The sequence below is a fragment of the Vulpes vulpes genome, chromosome 14, assembly GCF_048418805.1.
Source record: "Vulpes vulpes isolate BD-2025 chromosome 14, VulVul3, whole genome shotgun sequence".
NCBI lineage: Eukaryota > Metazoa > Chordata > Mammalia > Carnivora > Canidae > Vulpes > Vulpes vulpes.
The window spans coordinates 132043258-132061974 of NC_132793.1; positions in this window are offsets into that span (position 1 = coordinate 132043258).

Genomic DNA, 18717 nt, shown 5'->3' on the forward strand with positions numbered 1-18717 from the left:
GTGTAGGAGCAACGAAGAAGAGCTTTACATATCACTCACCACAGCACATGAGTTAATGTTTTTTCCCCCAACTTCCTTCTCTGCTAACCTGCCTCAAGAGGGCATGAGGTCATGCGGGCTATGGCTTGAGCTCCCCCCACCAGTCTTTCTCTCCCTTTTTTCTTCCTCCTTTTTTGTTTTTCTTTATTGCCCCAACTCCCTACTCTCAACGTTTAGACTTTTTCCCTCCAAGATCTTTCAGCTGCAACAATCCATCAAACTTTAATTACCCTATTACTTTGGCTCTAAGTCAGCTCTGAATTCTACACTAACACATACAAACTTGAGACATTGCTCAGCAAACAAAGGCAACTCTCCTTATTTTATCAGGACCCATTATGTGGTTATAGATTGCTGCATTAGCCAGTCTTACTGGCTAACATAACAACAAGCATTTATCTCTCACAGTTCTTTAGGTTGATTAGGCTCAGATTGGTGGTTCCTCTGCTCTGCATGGTGTCAGCTGGCCTGATGGTCATCAGGAGGCTAAAATGGTCCAAGATGGATTATTCATATGGCTTTAAGTTGGTGCTGGCCTTCTTCTGGAAGCCAAATTGAAGCAACTCAGTCCTCCTCCATGTGGCCTCTCCACTTGCTTGGGCTTCTCACAGTATGGCAGCTGGGTTCCAGGAGGGAGCACTCCCAGCACCTGGAAGCAGAAGCTGCAGCTCTCTTAAGGCACAGGCTTGGAAGTTCTATAGTAAAAATGTCTACTGCTTTCTATTGGTCAACGCTAGAGCCAAGCACATTGAGGGGAGGAGAGGCAAAGAATTTGTGCCATCTTTCATCCACCACACCCATCGTTTTGAAAAAAGGATTGTCAATAACAAAATGTTTTTCCGTTATCAATTCAAAGGATTTGGGATACAAATGCCGGAATGAAATTTCTGACTTTTTCCATCTCTTTCGATGAATGGATACATCAGTGGGTTTACAGGAGTGAGAAGACAAAGAATGCTAGGAAAGACCCTCATTTTCATATCTGCTTACGAGAACCCTTTTTTGCTTAATCTTAGAATACAAACCCCAAAACAATTAAGATCATATTGATCAGATAGCTCTTCTTCTGTTTTTTTTTTTTTTTTTTTTTTAAGATTTTATTTAATGAGAGACACACAGAGAGAGGCAGAGACACAGGCAGAGGAGAAGCAGGCTCCCTGTGGGGAGCCCAATGTGGGACTGGATCCCAGGGCCCCCGGATCACGACCTGAGCCAAAGGCAGAGGCTCAACCACTGAGCCCCCCAGGCATCCCAGATAGCTCTTCTTTATCTCCTCCCCAGCTGTGATGTATTGTTCATCCCTTCACTCACCCTAAAGGGGGTGGGATATGACAGAGAGGGGGTCCTGGCCCATATGTCTGCCCTGCTCTCAGGCTCAGATTACCAGCATCACACTCATCAGCACATCCCTGTGTCAAGACCCTGATGTGTTCCTCCTCTTCCCTTCATTTTCTTTGCAGATTAAGTTTATTATCATCTGAATGGTACATTTAAAATCTGACAGGAAATCAAAAAGCAATATATTTTATGTTGCCAGTAAAAAGCAATTGTCAGATCCCAGCGAGCCACAAGAGCCGAGTCCAAACATTCTCCAGTAGCCGTAATGAAAAGAAATAAAGAGAATTCTTTTTAACTGCCCCACGTCAGCCTTCGCTTTAGCAATAATACATTCAGCAGTAACCTTGTAAACAGAGCTTGAGGGAACTGGAGGAAAAGTCTACATTGTGACCCAACTCATTCCTCTTGCTAATTAAAAGAATCTCCTAAGTCTAGACATGGATTAACTTAAATTCCTCTAAAAGACAGAAAGTAATTTGGACAATAAAAATAATTAAACTTTCCAAATATGTAAGAGCAGTTCTTAAGAGACTGGGAAAAACAAAAGCTTCTTCCTTAGAAATATAAATAATTTCCCGAAGTAGAACCGAGCTGGTTTTTAGGCAATCCTGAGAGGACTGAAATAGTTTCATTTGGACTCAAATTATGTGATTTCTGATGACCTTCCAAATATATTTTATTCAGTTGACTCTGGCATGATACATGTACACATCTTAAAGGAGGCACCCACCATGGGGGGCATCAGTCGGATTGTTCACGTTTTGCTTGACGTAAGCCCTGGATTCTTAAGTAGTTGAATCTATCGATCTGTTCCTTTGTGATTTCTTCTATTGCTTTCATGCACAGAAAGTCCTTCCTTATTCCAAGATTGATTCAATATTTGCCTATATCTTTTTCCAGTCCTCTTAGGGCTCCCTTTTTTACATTAACCCTTTAATTGCTAGAATTTATTCTAAAGCATTACAGTGACTGTTTTTTACATGGTTGGCTGACCAGCAACTTGGATACATCCTTCATGCGCATGTGTGTGTGTTAGGGGTGCGGCAGAGTGTTCCCACCTTATCTGTTTGTTCTTCTCCTATGGTAGAAGCCAGAACTCGATGTTCAGCTGCCTTCAGAAATGGGGCACAGCTATATGACCAAGAATCAACCAATTCGTGTGGAATTTCAATTAAAAAAAAAAACAAAACAGTGATGAGCAGAGTAGGGGGTCTCCAAAAATCCATTCTGGGGAGCATGGTGGCATAAAGCTCCAGACCTCAAAGGCAGTGATGATAGAGGTTTTAGTGGCACCAGCTTCCTGGCTACAGCGGTGAGGTCTGGAGGTTAGTGCTCAAAGGTGAAGGGTGGGAGGGCCTGTGTTGTAATTTGGGCTATTCCTGGTTGCATAAGTCCCCAGGACTGATTCCTGACCTGAGAGAGTCTTGGGGCTCCTTAATATCTATTAATAAGTTCCTTTTCTGCTTAAACTAGCTTTAAAAGATTGTGTTGTCTGCAACCAAGAACACTGACTGATTCAAATATGCTTTGAGGTAGAATAGAACTTAATTTTTTTTTCAAATACATATTCAATTGCTCCTATATGAGTTGTTGAATAATAATAGCAATCTATTTTCCCCCAAAACTAATTTGAAATGCCATCTGCTATAGACCAAGATGATTGTGATCCCCTAAAATTCATATGTTGAAATCCAAATCCCCAGTTTGACGCTATTTGGAGGTGGGCCCTTTGGGAGGTGGTTAGGTCAAGAGCGTAGAGTCTCATGAATAGGCAAATATAAAATATACCCCCCAAAGTGACTTACCCACCTTTCCACCATGTGAGGACAGAAGGAGAAAAAGACTGCCTGTGTGCCAGGCAGGGTTTTTGTATTTTTTTTTTACCAGACACCAAATCTGCTGGCACATTGGTCTGAGACTTCCCAGCCTCCAGAACAGTGAGAAATAAATTTCTCTTGTTTATGAGCTGTGTAGTCAATGATATTCTGTTGCAGCAGCTTAGCCCAAACAGACTAAGACACCATTTTATTTCCCTAAATACGTTGGGGTCAGTATCTGCACTCTTGATTGTGTTTGACTGATCAATAGTCAGTTAAATTGTCTGGAAAAGGAAGGAAAGCAGACAACCACAAACCTTGATATGGACTGTGACAGTGTATCTCTGTTTTCTGAGTCTACCTACAGATAATTGTGTTCTTGCCTTGACTGCTATTCATATCATTTAAAGTAATGTGATTTTTACATTCTGAGACACCACTCTTAATTTTTTTTCCTTTAACAAAGCCAACCGTGGAGATGCCTGCCTACCCCCTCCATACCCATGTCAAACAAACATTCTGACGGCAGTTTGAGAACTCTGCTCTTTAGCTATTGTACTATAAAATAAAAGATAAAAATTCAAGGGATGCACAGAATTTTTGCATTTCATCCAGCTCATATAGACAGCTCTCTTCTTTTCCATGTAGGAGGAGTAAAAATGAAGCAACAAGTATACTGAACCATGAGTCTACGGGCAGGGTGGCTGTTATCAGGGACTCTTTGCTCCCTGCTGCCTCATTTTCTACTTCAACCAGGTGTTCCCACACCCTCTCTTCTCATAGCCTCCAGCTAGGGAAGTAGAGGAAAGAGTCTTAACTTGGGCATCATGAGGACTAGGCTCAAATCCCATTCTACTACTAACTGGCGGCGTGGTATTGGGCAGCAGGCTCTGAACATAGGACGACGGCCACGGGTCTGAGTGGATAACTAGTTTTCTAGGGCTGCCATAACAAATCACCACAACCTGTGTGGCTTGAAACGACCAAAATTTATTTTCTCATGGTTCTGAAAGTCAGAAATCTGAAGTCAAGGTGTGAGCAGGATTGGTGCTTTCCAAAGGTTCTAAGGGAGAATCTATTCCACGCTTCTCTCCTAGCCTCCAGTGGTGGGCTGTGATCCTTGTTGTTCCTTGGCTGACAGAGACACCCTTCCAATCTTGCCTTGATTTCCACATCACCTTCTTTGTTGTGTGTCTTTGTCCTCTCCAGATCTTAAAAGGACATCAGTCATTAAGGCCTACCCTAAATCTAAGACGACCTCATTTTGAGATCCTTGATATAATTGAATCTGCCAGGACCCTGTTTTCAAATAAGGTCATATTCTGAGAATCTGGGTGGATATGGTTGGTCAAGGGGGACACACTATTCAATCCAGTACAAGGAGTAAGTAAAGATCAAAGGCGAGGCCTGGCTGAGGTCAGTGCCTAATTCCTGCATTCTGATCTGGTCGCCTGGGAGCCAACACAAGAGATGGGTTAGAGCCAGAGGGCTAAATGAGGGCAGTAAGAAGCCCAGCTCACCACAGAGAAATAAGGCAAGGTGGATAAATGAGGATATTAGCAAGATTAACCTGAAGGTCAGGGACACTTGGAGAAGTATGAACATAACCAAAGGATCAAGGGAGGTAGAGCAGAGGAGACAGTTTGCCACTGCTGCTGATCTGGCTACCCACACTGCCTTCCCATGTCTGTGAAGATTAATTCCAAGTGAACTGGAGTGGATCCCAGCCTCTCCGGATCCACAGGGGCCAAGTTGCTACTTCCTATGCAGCCCCTGAGCTGAGAGCTTACAAGACCGTTGGCTGATACGCATCTGCAGCTAGAGACTGAAATTCATTTTGCAGGACGAGTGGATAGGCATGTGTTTTTTCTAGAAGAGCTCTGGTCTACCAGACCAGCTTCTGGTCCATAAGCCTCCTCTGTGTTTGCTCTATTTCCAGGTCCCTTCTGCATCACCTCCTTGATTTTCAGTAGGGCTCCCCACTTGGACTGAACCCCTGCTAATCTGTGAGGTTAGACCCCGTAGCGAACATGTTCCACCACTGCCTGGGGTCCTGTTTCTGACTAGCTTTTGCTGCTAACAGACATTTGCCCTCTTCTGGTTTCTCTCTGAAGGACCAATTCCTCCCCCAGTTTCTGACCTGTGCCATAGGTGGACTTAATTCCTATTCTAGCTCTAGGGTGGGCATGTGCCTCTGGGTTGGCCAATCAGATATTTTCCTGACCTAGTGATGAGTTACGGGATGCACATGTCACCCAGTACAAGCCAATGAGACATAATCAGGCTTCTGCTGGGATTTTCTTTTCTGCTGATTATGAACCTGGAGATGCTGGCAGCTATCTTGCCACCAAGCAGAACCTGAGAATAGAGCAAATATACAGGAAGGTATTGCTCAGAGGTGGAAAGACTCGATTTAGCAACATCAATTGAATCTCTGGATCAAGACATATTTAAAGCTAAAATACTCTTGAACATTTCAGTTTCATTAAACTAGTAATTTTATTTATTTTTTTGCTTAAAGTCATTGGAGTTTGTTTTAAATTTCTTGAAACACAGACTCCCGATTACTACCTGCTACAAACCTGATGGATCCCCTCTACCCCAGAATTAAAACCCTGCCAATGCCTAGCTCCTGGGGTCTCCCATACAATCGTGCCTTTCCTCTGTACCCCACTATCACTCGGGGCTGTCTCGAGGGGGTGGACACATATTACTTTTGGCTACCCAGTATCTGCACTCCTCACCCTTTCTATTCAAAGGGATTCCTCTCCCCATTCCTGGCATGGACACCCGGCCCAGATTTTTGAGACTCAGGTGTTCCATTCAGAAGGTGATACAAAGATGTAGGGACAGTACTCATAGAAGAAATGGTGGTTTTGAATCCAGTGGCCACAATGCTACTGTGGTAGTCTAGCCAGAAAGTCCCTGAGCTGTGGTTATGGCTATGTTTCTGCTATTCTGGGTTCCTGCTACTTTTTCCAACTGGCTCTCTAAATCTTCCATCATTTCTATGAGAAATATATCTAATGACTCATTTTTCTGCCCAGTTTACCAAGCTTAGTTTCTGTGGCTTATAAACAAAAGCCCTGATGATACATTTGATGTGCACATCAGTGCACTTAGTGCCCATGGTTCCATGGCCTGCTGGGCACTAAATTTTGCACAGAAAGTGGAGGGGCTCTGAAAAAAAACAAGCATGAACAGTGGTAAACAATGCTCTCCTCCTGAATCAAATGCTACTGAAACTAGAAATACACACTGCTCATAGGAAGCCCACATCTAGGGTGGCTCAGTGAGTCAAAGCTAAAAGTCTCTTTAACAAGCAAGAACTTAACAGCTCCTGACCTCTGTGTGCTTCATTTTGCTCATTTGTAGAGATAATAATGTGAACCTTGCAAGGTTTTGTGAGACCTAAATCCACCACTGGATTGTATGTTTTATGGGGTAATCATCATGTATATCTTGCTCACTATTGGACAAAACCACTAGGTCCAATAGTGCCTAGAATGTGGTATCTGCTCCATAGATATTTCTTCAATTAATTAATAGAATAATATTTGTAAATCACTTAATCAGGCCGTCATAGAAAATGACAAATGCTATGACAGGATTATTAGGATCATACATACAGTTTAGCCCCAGGGTTATCCATTCAAGTATGATAGATCTCCAGGGTCAGGATATCTTCCAAGCAAAATTCCTAGTTTCAAGGAAGGGCTCAGGAAACTCAGACATTTTCATTGGGTTTTCTAGACAACAGTGATGTAAGTGTTTATATTATGACAAGCAACTCTTGCTGCTGTAACACATCTCCATGACTTCACAGAAGAGCATTTACTTCTAGCTCGTGTAAGGTGTGATAGAGGTCAGATGATGCTACTGGATAGAATGTCTTCAATAGTGACTCAGGGATACAAGCTCCTTCTATCAAATGGCTCCATCATCTCTGGAGATCTTTGCTTCTAGCTTTGTAGCTAGGGGGCAAAATAGCATGGAGAATGGCCCAGTGTATTAGTTGGGGTTCTCCAGAAAAACAAAACAAAACAAATCAAAAAACAAAAAACAGAGCCAATAGGATGTGTGCGTGTGTATATGTGTGTGTGTGTATATATATATGATTTATTTTAAGGAATTGGCCCATGCAATTTTGGGGACTGGCAATTCCAAACTCTGGAGGGTAGGCAGCCAGGCTGGAGGCCAATGAAGAGCCAGTGCTGCAATTTAAGTCTAGAGGCCAACTGTCAGCAGAATTCCCTCTTGCTTGGGCGAGGTCAGTCTTTAGTTCAGTTCTTCAACTTATTGGATAAGGCCCACCCACATTATGGAATGCAATCTATTTTACTCAGCTACCCATTTAAATGTTCATGTCATCCAAAAATGCCCTCACACATCCACAGTAATGTTTGACCATATACCTGGGCACTATGGCCCAATCAAGCTGACAGAAAATTAACCATCGGACACAGACAGTATACTTTATTGTTAGACGTGGAAGTGGTACATATCACTTTTGACCACATTCCACTGGCTATAATTCGTCATCAGGCCCCGATCTCCCCACAAGGAAAGCCAGGGAATACAATCTTCCCATGTGTCTAGGAAGAGGAAACTGGATTGGCGAACATCTAGCCAGTCTCTGCCACAGTGTTTTTAACATAAAGAATCCTTGATCCAGGAAGGAGCAATCCCAAAAGTTCTAGAAGAAAGTGAAGAGGATGTCCAACAAGTTGCCAGAGTGCAGAGGGTGGCAAGGTATTGGATGTCCCGGGAATTCAGAGCAGAGTGCAAACCAAGATCACATGACCAAGTCTATTGCCTGGAATATCATTTTAAAAATTTAGTGGAATTAAAATAATTTTAAGCCTTGACCAAAAGCCTGTGTTGAATATTCTTTTTGGCAAAATAGCTATGAAAATCACCAGAATAAAAAATGCATTACTGTGCTTTCGGGTTTCATTCCTGCCACGCACCACCCCCCTACCCCACCCACCCCCCAGTTCTTAGTACATGAGACTTTCCTCGAGAGAACTCACTTTGATACCGTCCTTCTTCAGTATGGAAGCCAGTGGGGTCAAGAGAGAGTAAAAAGCAGTGGTTTGGAGGAAAACTGATTCCTGACATTGGGGACAAAAAGTAAGAATATTATGGTCAGGAGTGTCTCGGGGGCTCAGTTGGTTAAGCAACCGGCTCCTGATCTCATCTGGGGTCTTGATCTCAGGGTTCTGAGTTTAAGCCCCACATCGGGCTCCATGCTGGGCATGGAGTCTATTTTTTTTAAAAAAGAATATCATGGTCAGAAAATGTAAGATGAGTCACAAAGTACAATTATTGCATAGTGCCTGTTTAAAAGGAGGAAAATAGAGTGGAAAGAGCACATCTTTTATAATGAGACACACAGTTCAGTACCATGGTTCCACACATCAGGCAAGTTTCTGAATATTTCTGAATTTTACTTACAATGTTTTATAAGTAGAGATTTAAAAATGTGTACCCACAAAAAGAACACATCCCACATGGTAGGTCTCAGAGTTGAAATTCCCTGGAAATGCATGGCTTTTAATGAGCCAGGCAAACACATCTTATCTCATTTAACCATCACAACAACACTATGAAACTGAGACTATTATTGCTCACATTGTCCAGATGAAGAAAGATTTGATAACTTGCCTGAAGTCATAGAACTAATAATTGGTATAATCAGGTTTGAACCCAGGCAGTCTGATTCCAGAGCCTATGCTTTTGACTACATAGTACATATAATGGATAACTTAGAGTATGGGTATGCTGTAATGCTGGTTCAGAACACACAAATACGTTATTGCTAGAACAGGGAATCCAAGAAATGGAATAAAGAGCAATTTAGGAAATAGGATACAGATGGCATTTCAAACCAAAAGAAAAAGGATGAACTAGTATTTCATGGAGTGTGTTGGAATAATTGGCACCAATCTATTAAATTAAAAATAAACTAAAAAGTGTTATGAAAACATCGGAGAAAAATCAGTTCTTGATTGAGGTTGGTTTTCCTTACGATGAAATGAAACCAAGAAATCACTATGTCAGGAAAAACTGACAAATTTACATGAAAATCTTCTCTTTGGCAAATTAGAGTACAATGAATGATCATAGGTCATGATATAAATAATTCTATAATACGAAATCTTTCAGGGACATGAGATAAACACACAATTATATATATTAAGTGTCCCTTCAAAATCAATAAGAAAAGGTCAAACAACTCCAAAAAATACAATCAAACGATATATTCAGGAAATTCACTGAAGAAATATTAAAGGTTAGTAACAATTAAAAAGGAGAAAATGCCTACCAATAGTAAAGGAAGAGTATTTAAAATAGCAACAAGACTCCATTTCCCATCTGCTGCCTGGTAAAAATATTTTTTAAATTATTACCTCTGGTATTGACAAGCATATTAAGAAATAGTCATTTTTGTGTGCTTGATGACAGCATCAACTGATAAAACCTTTTTGGAGCATTATTTCATGATATCTCTCAAAAATATATGTGTTTAATCTGTGTCCCCAAAATTTCACTTTTAGAGCTGAACCTTTAGAAATAGTTGCACCAGTGTGTAAAGATATGTACAGAAGGATACTTGTTGCTTTATTGTCTATAATCATAAAAAACAGACAAAATTTAGGTGCTCATCAATTGGAGAAGGGCTAATTAAATTATGGTATAAATAAACTATCACCGTTATGCAACCTTTGGAAAAAATGAAGTAGAACTCTAGGTGCTTGTCTGGAAAGTGTCCATCACATATTCCTTTTTTTTTTTTTTTTTTATTTATGATAGTCACAGAGAGAGAGAGAGAGAGGCAGAGACATAGGCAGAGGGAGAAGCAGGCTCCATGCACCGGGAGCCTGATGTGGGATTCGATCCCGGGTCTCCAGGATCGCGCCCTGGGCCAAAGGCAAGCGCCAAACCACTGTGCCACCCAGGGATCCCCATCACATATTCCTAAGTAAAAATCAAAACTATCACAGAACAATCTAAAGTGTCCCAACTGCTACACTGAGGAAGTGAAAATTGAGAATGAAAAAAAGGAATATTTTTTTTATACAGATATGTACCTTTTTTTTTTTTTCAGAGAATATGTTTGAAACGCATACACAATTATCAGGAAAGATCCAAATATAATTTGTGAACAGTAATTATTTCTGGAGAGTTGGGCAGGGAAAGGTGGGTTAATGGAGAGTGTTTTGTGCTTTTAATTATGTGTTCTTTATCTGAAATCAGTGCAGGAAGAATGTGTGAGTTTTATAATAAAAGAGAAGAAAACAATATGCAAGAGAAATACGCAAAAAATATCATCCTAAGGTCAGCAGCTTTTACGGTTGTCTCTTTAATCTCTGGATCTACAAATAGAAAGAATGGCAGAGAATATTTAGAAGCAAAACGTATTCCAACCACGCAGGCTGGATGGCACCAATTCTCAGGTACTCAGGGAATGGGAAGATGTGACCGCAACACCATCAACTATTATTTTTTAGTTCTCAAGAAGGATAAAGGAAGCTCTTGAAAAATGAGAACACATCGCCCTTCTCCTCCAAATGAAGAAAAGATGACCTTGGGTTTACAGGCTGGACATTTTAAACTCTGCTTTTATCACTGGGAAATATATTAGAGAGGGACCTTATGCAAGTGGAGATGCAGCCTGCTGGGATAAACAGGAAGCTGCTGGAGGGAGCGGAGGGAGTGACATCATAATGAAGTGGCCTCTTAGACTTTCCGGTCACACTCAGAGGGGTGGAACCACTGGCCCATTGAAGGTGGCTTGGAGCAGGCAAACACACCAGTCCCACAACCAGCTGAGCTGAGCCACACCTGCTGTGCTACTTTTGAGGACGGGGGTTATGACCAGAACTCGGTCACAGAAAGCCAGCTCACTGGTGTAGGCCAGGCGTACTGGCCCTCTCAACGCGACTTCCAGCAGGAACCCAGTTACACAAAAGCTGTGTCCCCAGTTATGCATCAACAGTATTTTCCATCACCTCTTTCCTCCTGTGGTCCCACCTAAAATTCAATGTCTAGTGAAAAAGAAGGCCCTTCTACAGGGCACTCCCAGGGTGAGGTAGGGTGGATCTGAGGGGGGGGGTCACTGACCAAGTTTCAAGGGTTCTTGGATGGTGTGTTAGTCTAACATCCACTTGTAGAACCATTGGCTAACTCAGCTTCACCAGGACCTTACACCCTGAGACGGCGGAAGTTGACTCCAATAAAAATCAGGAAAAGAGGCAGATGCCAGAGGAACAACAAATGTCCACTGCAGTCACATAGGACAAATCACCAAAGCCACCTGAGCCTCAGTTTTCTCATTTACATAATATGTGTGAAAACTCATGAGATGAGTTGAGAGGATTCAAGTTAAACAAATGAAAACACTTGTAGTTCAGAGAGTGCGATTCAAATATATTAATATCACTATTGACCTTGAATAATAGGAAGGAAAAAATTAAATGAGCAAAAGAAAAAAAAAAAGAAATGAATCCAAAAACAGGAATGTCATATACGAAATTAATATGGCAGTGGGAAAAAAATCAACCGGGGCCACAGACTTCAAAATGATGGAGCAACGTGACAATTTGTTGAAGAATTACCCTTGACGTTGGCATAGGAAAGAAATATCTGTCTGGGACTGGGAGCCAGGGAAGTCTCAGTGTTCTTGAGACGAAGGGGAGCGCTCAGCCTCGGCCGCCAGGGATTGGGGGCAGCAGTAGCAAACAGCAGTGAGAACCCAAAATGAGCTCCGAAGACAGATGTTAGCATTCTTCTGTAGACAAGAAAAATGCTGAACTCTTCTCAAAATGTAAATAAAGGCTTACTCGGCCTGCCTCTGTTCCCTGGCTCCCTGAATGGCCTTGAGTCGGCACTACACACATTTGGAAAGATAAAGGCATTAAGGTTTGCTTTATGAAAAGCAAACATTTGTCCAACATTTAACTTGTTCAGGGCTCCCTGCGCAGGGTCATTAGATAATGCTTATTTCTCCGGAGGGAATAGGACTTTTCACTCCCGTGGCAGCGTGATGTCTCGGGAAAATAGCAGCTTTTAAAGGCCAACATCTGGTTTAAATGCCACCTCTGCCAAAACAAGCCCTCTGTGCCCCGTTATCGTACCTCTAGAATGGGGGTAACACGAATACTTGCTTTATCGGTATGCTGTGAGGATTTAGTGTGTTAACGCATGGAAACCAAAGCACACGCAACAAATAGCCGCCAAGATCATTATTATCATTACTAATCAGCAACATTCTATCAATCAAGGAGACTGACTGCTCATCGAAGCCGGTGTGAAATCAGGATTGCAACGAGGTCAAACATTTCCTTTTGGTGGCATGGAATACCCCCTGAGACTAGGGAAAGGAAGATAGGGAAAATGAGAGCTTACTAAGATCCACAAGGGCCAGGGTTATATCTGTTCCGTCTATTGCTCTGTTCCTACCACGCTGAAGAGCGACAGGTCCATATTCAGTGCTCGATAGGTTGTGTGTCGTGCAATTCCTCATGTTTTGCTTTATTTGCTTTATTTATTTCTTATAATACTGAAAGGTAGATGTTATTGCCATTTTACACATAATCCAAATAAAACAAGGCCACCTTAAAAGAAGCACAAATCCCACCTGATGGCATGGAAGGTGACATGAGCATGCGGGGGAGCAGGATGTGGAAGTACGTGGTGGTGGTAGGGGGAGCAACATTGCACAACTGCTATAGACCCTCTCTCCATAACTCAGTATCCTCCCCATCCGAGAGGGGCCCAGGCACCTCTCTCTTTCTTCTTCCTCCCCGCAACGCCACACCTTCTCAGCCACCTGACATTCCCTGGTCCTCTCTCCTCTCCACTCTCAAATCTTCTCTCCCTGTGATAGAAAACATTCACGTTTTTCCAAAAAAAAGTTATTTTTCCTTATACAATATATTAAATTTGCTGTCAAGGGAAGCAATTCTATAACCGCGAAGCGTTATGTTCATTGTGGGTTGCATACGAGTCTTGCTGGGGTCTTCCCCAAGCACGTGGACCCTTCATTCCCATTCGCTTTGGTCTCACTTGCTTCTTGACATGGGTCCTGACACTGAAGGAAACATTTCCCTTAGGCTCCACAGACCACCATCTTGGCCCCTCTCATTTTTTTTCCTCCCCATGAGATAATTCTCCTCACCATCATGACCCTACCATCTGCTCTAGAGACACCAGGTTCTTGCAGGCTCATCCCACGCCTTCCTCTTTACCTTCATCATCCCTTCATTCATCTGGAAACTTTTTAATTCTGCAGTGATTCGTCCTTCAAAATCTCTTCAGAGCCATTTAGAATAGAATCGTAACTGTGTTAAAAACTGAACTAATCGATGATTCCTAGCATGGAAGTTACTAAAAGGCAAAGCCTCTAAAGACAAATCCAGTAGGCTTTCCGTATAACAAAGAAATTGCCTCTCCGCTTGTTGCACTAGGACAAGGCCTACTTTTGACCACTGTGTCCATTAATATTTACTCCAAGACAAAAGATTACCAAAATGTGTTATGAACTGGTAATGGAAACCAGGTTTTTCCATAAATAAACGAATTTCTTCACATTTCACACGCTTTGCTGCCTGGGCCTTCAAGTCACTCACTTGTTCTGTGGTTTGGATACCTCCCCAGTAAGACTTCTCTACTTGTCAATAAATTTGAGCTATGGCAAAAGACAGTGCTGAACTCAGTTGTTTCCCATCGCTGTAAATTGTCTGATGTTTAATCAGTGACGTTTATTACTAAGATAAATTCCACTTCTCATACTTTCGTCTGAATTCTGATAGGAGTGAGGAGTGACATTGGCCAAAGATGCCTCCCTTGTATTATTAGGGTTTGTTCAGTGTAGGAATTGCTGATGTTGATTATGGGCTTCTCTGCATCCGTTACCTACACAGACTTTTCCCCCAGTGTGAATTCTGTGATGTCACTGGAGGTTTGCACTCTGCCTGAAGGACTCCTCACAATGATGACATTCAGAGGCTTCTCTTTGATATGCGTTGTCTCATTCGATGGGAGGCTGGCGTCGTAGTTGAAGGCTTTGCCTACCGAAGTCATTCTACTCATAGGTTTCATCTTTATTATTCATTATGCGGTGACTCGTAAGGTCTGAGCATTTGCAAAAAGCTATGCCCATTACAGTCACAGGTTTCAACCACAATATGAATGTCCCAGTAGAGAGTCAATACCGAGCAGTGGCTAAAGAGCCTTTCAGATTCATTATATCCAGAGCATTTCCCTCCCAGCATATATTCCTTGATGTTGACCAAGGTGTGAGCCAGGGCTAAAGACCTCCTTCCATGTGTTACATTCACGCCTTTTTATTCTAGTGTGAAGTCTGTGGTGTTGATGGAGCTGTGAACAGTGATGAAGGCCATCGCCCAGTCCTGATTCTCAGTGAATTTCCCCAAAGAGTGAAATGACTACTCTTAAGCAAAATAATTAAATCTTTTGTGAATTCACTACATTTCTGATGGGATGAGCACTGGGTGTTATGCTCTACGGGGGCAAATTGAATTTACATGAAATATTTTGAAAACTCACTACATCTCCAGATTGTCGTTCTTGCATAGGTTATGTTAGCCTTCATTGTAAGTGTGTTTCTTTTGGAGGTGTGATCATGTGGATGGTCATCGTGTGCTCTCCCTGTGGGAGAAAGGTGTTGGACACAAAGAACTAGCTTCCACTGAACTTGTCACATCTGTGCTCTTTTCACAGAAGGAGTTGGGAGTTGTTGATGGCTGCCTCTGCCTTCAAACTGATCACCCCCCTTGTTCCAGTTTTTGACTCAGCAAAACTATCTTTCGGAAATGGCTTGTAAGATTTTCCATCATGAACTTCCAGTATGATCCTTGATGCAAACCCAACTCTGGAGTTTACCTCTTTGCTACACAGATCACTTCCTTTTCTATGCGTTCTGATGGGACACATGATCAGAACTGAAAACCCCCAACCACTGTGAGACGTAGAATAATGGTTCCCCAAAGAGGTCCATGTCCTAATTCCTGGCACCTGCTGAGATGTCACCTCACATAGCAAACAGGCTTTTGCAGATGCAATTGAGGGCTCATAATGGGGAGATTATCCTGAATCATTTGAATGGCCCAATGCAACCACAAGGTGGTCCTTAAGAGGCAGAAATGGAAAGACAGGGAGGGAGATGGGACCGAAGAAGGAAGGTCCACGTGATGGGATGTAGGGACTCTGCTGTGGTTGGCTTTGAAGATGGAGGAATGGGACCATGAGCCTCCAGAGCCTGGGAAAGACAAAGATTCTCCCCAAAGTCTCCAGAAAAAAAAATCATAGATCTACTGACTCTTGCTTTTAAGCCCAACAAGGCTCTCATCTGCCTTCTAATCTACAAAACTGGAAGGTAATACATTTGTGTTGGTTTAAGGCACTAAGTTTGCAGTAATTGTGATGGCGGCAATAGGATACTAGCACAGCAACGGTGACCACCACCCCTGCAGCTGTGATGGCGTACAGGGAGGCCGTCTTTGCCTCACTGTGGCAGACGTGGGAGCATGCCTCCCTAATCTCCCTTCAGGAGAGAGCCTATTGTGGTATGTGATGCGTGTAACAGCTGACAGCCTTGAGGGGCTGCACCTACAGGACCCATGACAAGGACATCCTCTCATTGGGTGCTCCCAGCTGATGACTGAGCCTGCTGGGTGTCCTAGAGCCCAGCCATTCCTCCCCATCAGCCTGGCAGCACAGAGCTGCACTGCTGACCGAGTCTCTTCTCATCCAATCTTCCTTCCTTCCCTCTTTCTTCACAGATGTCCAACTTCCCTCCTACACTTCCTGCTTCCTCTCCTCTTTATCCTACAGGCATCCCCCTCCAACCCAGTAAATCTCAGTATATCTAATTCCATCTCAGTGTCTGTTTCATTGAATACCCAGAATGACACATCCTCCAAGGCCCAGCTCCAAAATTCCCTTGTCCTTGTAGTTGGCCATGAAACAGTCTCCTGTTTGCTCCTGTCTGACTCACCACTGTCCCTTCATATCTTAAATAATTGGCCTCCCTTAGTTGGTTTCTTTAATTCTCTCTCTACCTCTCACCCTGATGGAACCCATCCAGAGCCCTGGTTAAGCAGGCAAAGATCCTTGCCCATTTCAAGGGTACTGTGATGTGGAATGTGTGTGTGTGTGTAGGTGCGTGTAGAAGAGGGTTAATACTAATAATCCAATATCTGTCCTTCTTTCTCTGTCACATACAGATAAGGGACCCAAGGCTCAGAAGGCCTGAGTAACTTGGCTAAGGTCTCACACCGAGAACATGATGAAATCACTTTCAATTGCCAATCTTGCTGATCGTAAAGCCCTGCTATTTCAACCAAATGGTGCACACTCTGTGCGTGCAAACATATTTCTGAAGACCCCCACAGGTGTTTATTCTAGAATTTAGATGTATCTGGAAGAGTAGGGGAAGAATCACATCAAGACTCTATTTACCGGGATGCCTGGGTGGCTTAGTGGTTGAGCCCTTCGGGCCAGGGTGTGACCCTGGGGTCCCAGGATTGAGTCTCACATCAGGCTCCTTCCATGGAGCCTGCTTCTCCCTCTGCCTGTGTCTCTGTGTGTCTCTCATGAATAAATAAATAAAATCTTTTTTTAAAAAGGCCCTATTTACATGAGGAATGAGGATCATCTTGGGAAAACACTCATCCCAGGCTAGAGTTAAGTGTGCAGATGTGATCCAAGCTCAGCAAGATGACTATGGAGGGAGGGCTGGAGCCCAGCATAGGGTTCCCTAGTCACTTCCACAGTCTGCCTTCTGACTCAAGCCCTGGGGACGCATACCTGAGTCCTGGAAGAAGTAATTATAGTAACAAGCTGTTTCTCAATATATGAATAGAGATAGAAAAAAAAAAAAAAACCACTCAGTGATAGTGTATCCAGGTTTGTTTTTTTTTTAAAGTGGGTTTTTTTGTTTCTTTTTATTGATTTATTTTGGAGACAGAGAGAGTGCATGCTTAGGGTTAGGGGGTGGTGGAGCAGAGGGAGAGGGAGAGACTCAAGCAGACTCCGTGCTGAGCATGGAGCCCGACTCGGGGCTCGATCTCATGACCCATGACATCATGACCTGGGGCGAAACCAAGAGTCGGACGCTTAACCGACTGTACCACCCAGGGGCCCCAGTATGTCCAGTTTTAATAAAGCAAAGAGGAAAGACATGAGAGCACAGACAGTGTGAAAAATGTTTATGACAAATAAAAGTCCCTCTGGGTGCAGCCAGAAGCAAGAGCGGGCTGGGACGGTCTGGGCAGTCAGTTCCTGTAAGAGAGGCAAGTTGCCAATAACAGGAGCCAGAGAAGGCCAAGGGGATTGCAAGGTAAATATTCAAGGGAGCAGCTGCTCACCACTCCTGTGATGCTAATAACGCCAGTGTCAGGCTCTAGAATGTTCAGTGCCCCGTAAAACGTTTTCTATGCTCTGTAAGCGACAGGACTCATTCCATATCTGTGCTTTCCTCCTGCTTCCTGCGCCCTCCCCCGTGCCCCCCATTCAAAAGGAAGGTGATGCTTCCGAGGTTTTGAGACCCTTGGAATTTTGTTTTTGTCTTTGTTTTGTTTGTTTTTTATTTGAGTCTGGTTGACACACACAGTGGTACATCAGTTTCAGGTGTACTTCGCCGTGACTTGGCAGGTTTCTACATCATGCAGTGCTGCCCACGAGTATAGCCACCCCTTGGCACCACGTGGCACTCTTGCAACTCCATTGACTATACTCCTTATGCTGTGCCTTTTATCCCCGTGACGTATCCACTCCATTACTGGAAGCCTGGATCTCCGGCTCCTCTTCACCCATTTTGCCCATTCCCAATCCTCCTCCCCTCTGCCTGCCATCAGTTTTTTTTTTTTTTTAATTTAACCCACATGCTTGGCACGTGACAGCGTTTAATAAATGAAAGCTAATCTACTTAAAATAAGAGTAGCACATACACCCTCTAGATGATTTGGAAACTAAAGCAGAGACCACCCTCACCCTCAAGCTCTTCCACTGAAGTATACAATTTTTTTCCTGTTGATTCCAAAACCTGTGAATATGCTTTTGTTGTTTCTCGACGGGAGTCATCCCCCAGAGTCTACATTGTTTGGTCCGAATGGTTGACTCCTTGAAACATTTACCCAGGTAAGAGGTAGCATCAGCAAAGATTTGAGGAAAGACGATGCCTTCAAAGGTCTTTTGAATGAGCCAATAAGTCACTGCTGGTGACTATTTCTCCTCCATCCCCAGTATCAACTTTAGTCTCGGTTTTCCTCTTTTATCACCACCTCTAATTCAGTGGACTCCAAAGCATGTTCGTGAGACAATTCATTGATGGCTAAGAAGTTCTATTTCTTTTTTTCTTCTTGTCTTTTAAAAATCCCTCCATAGTTTATTTTAAAGAAAAATAAATAGACCTATAGTTGGGGAACACACTCAAACATTTTCGGCTGATGGAAGACAGACAAGAAATTTGAGATATCAATTTTAGTCTCTCATA